This window comes from Equus quagga, unplaced genomic scaffold, assembly GCF_021613505.1.
Source record: "Equus quagga isolate Etosha38 unplaced genomic scaffold, UCLA_HA_Equagga_1.0 604_RagTag, whole genome shotgun sequence".
Taxonomy (NCBI): Eukaryota; Metazoa; Chordata; class Mammalia; order Perissodactyla; family Equidae; genus Equus; species Equus quagga.
In genome coordinates, this window is record NW_025800300.1 from 1 (window position 1) to 2,195 (window position 2,195).

The 2,195-nt window shown below is 42.3% G+C and overlaps 1 pseudogene; it reads left to right on the top strand.

Moving 5' to 3' along the window:
* Window positions 1-5: 5 nt before the first annotated feature.
* On the top strand, window positions 6-2,188 carry LOC124234001 (lon protease homolog 2, peroxisomal-like; annotated as a pseudogene).
* Window positions 2,189-2,195: the final 7 nt, after the last annotated feature.

The following is a 2,195-nucleotide window of genomic DNA, read 5'->3' on the forward strand; positions in this document are numbered from 1 at the left end:
TGGCCAGCAATACTCAGGATCTGCCACCACTGCACAGGATTGGGGCATCTGCACTGATGGTTCAGATTGTGGGCAGTACCCAGCCCAATGCCCACTCACTTTTGTTGACCACATGCCTGTGCTGTTTGCAGATGGTACGGATTTAAAAGATAAGTCATATCCTGTCGTTAAAGTGGAACTGTTGGGCTGCCTTGAGGAATTCTTCAACACCTGTAAAACTAAAGAGAAGCTAGGAGAATTATCAGAAGAGTTCTACAAAAATGAACTACTATTGATTGAAATGTTGAATATACATGTCCCTGCAGTTGCTAAATTGAGATGTCTTTTAGACAGTTCTCCTAGGGAAGATTTACTAGACATTCTGACATCACTTATCCAAACAAGCAACAAAGATGCTCCAAATTCTAGATACTGTGACTCTGGAGGAACTGTCCAAGATGATGATACCACTGCTGGTGAAACAAAAGCAAGAATTGAAATTGCTTTAAGAAAACTTGGGGCCAGCCTGGTGGCACAGTGGTTAGGTTTGCGTGTTCTCCTTCAGTGGCCCCAGGTTCACCAGTTCAGATCCTGGGTGCAGACCTACGCACCACTCATCAAGCCATGCTGTGGCAGGAGTCCCACATATAAAGTAGAGGAAGATGGGCATGGATGTTAGCACAAGGCCAGTCATCCTCAGCGAAAAGAGGAGGATTGGTGGCAGATGTTAATGAGGGCTAATCTTCCTAAAAATATAATAATAATAATAAAACAGAAAAAGCGAGAAGGATGATAATAAATGCATTATATGAATATGCCTCAATATGATTTCACACATCCTAGGTACTTTATTTTATTTTATTTTTTTTGAGGAAGATTAGTCCTGAGCTAACATCTGCTGCCAATCGTCCTCTTTTTGCTGAGGAAGACTGGCCCTGAGCTAACCTTCGTGCCCATCTTCCTCCACTTTATATGTGGGATGCCTACCACAACACGGCTTGCCAAGCGATGCCCGGGATCCGAACCTGCAAACCCTGTGCTGCTGAAGCAGAATGTGGGCACTTAACTGCTACACCACTGGGCTGGCCCGCATCCTAGGTACTTTAAAAGACGAACATGAGGAAGAAGATAATCATGATATTGTCATGCTAGAAAAAAAGTGAGCATCCAATATGTCAGAAGAAGCCCATTAGGTCTGTGTCAAAAAGAGAAAAAGACTAAAAAGATGCTGCAAGCAATGCCAGAATATGTTCAGATTAGAAATTATTTAGAATTTATGGTGGAACTTTCTGGAACAAAAGTACAACTGACCATCCAGACATTCAAGAAGCCTAAATTCTTCTGAATAACAAGCATTTTGCCTTGAAAAATTGAAGGACAGAATTTTGGAATATTAGGCTGTCAAACAGCTGAAAACCAATCTGAAGGGCCCATTCTTTGCTTTGCTGACCCTCCTAGAGTTGGCAAAACAATGTGGGAAAGTCTGTGGCCAAGACTCTAGATCGAAATTTCCACAAGATTGTATTTGGATGAGAACGTGAATAGTCTGACATTTGAGGACACAGGCACACCTATGTTGGCAGTATACCTGGTCATACAATCAATGACTTGAAGACCACTGAGGTTAACAATCTGGTGTTTCTATTAGATGAGGTTGACAAATTAGAAAAAATTGTGTCCAAGTGATCCTGCAGCAGCTCTGCTTGAGGTATTGGATCATGAACAAAACCATAGCTTCACAAATCATTCTCTAAATGTGGGCTTTAACCTCTCCCAAGTTATTTTAATAACTATCGCCAATACGACTGCTACTACTCCACCTGTCCTCTTGGACAGAATGAGGACATTCAGGTGCCAGGGTATACACAAGAGAAGATAGATTGCCAGCAAGCAATTGATCCCAAAGCAACTGGAGCAACATGGGCTGAGTCCTCAGCAGATTCAGATCTCTCAGGTTACTCCTCTTCATATCTTCACCAGGTGTACCAGAGAGGCAGGGGGTCATTCTCTGGATAGCTGGTTTGGGGCCATTTGCCCAGCTGTTGCTGTGAAGGTGGGAAAAGAACAATATAAGGAAGTCAAGTTGGACCATTTTGGTGTGAATGAGAAAGAAATTTACAGAGAAAACATCTTAGAAGACACAAAATCTGAATCTATCAATGACAGCAGTTACTTGGCCCTACCACCTGAAACGCCAATTTTGATTGATTTCTATG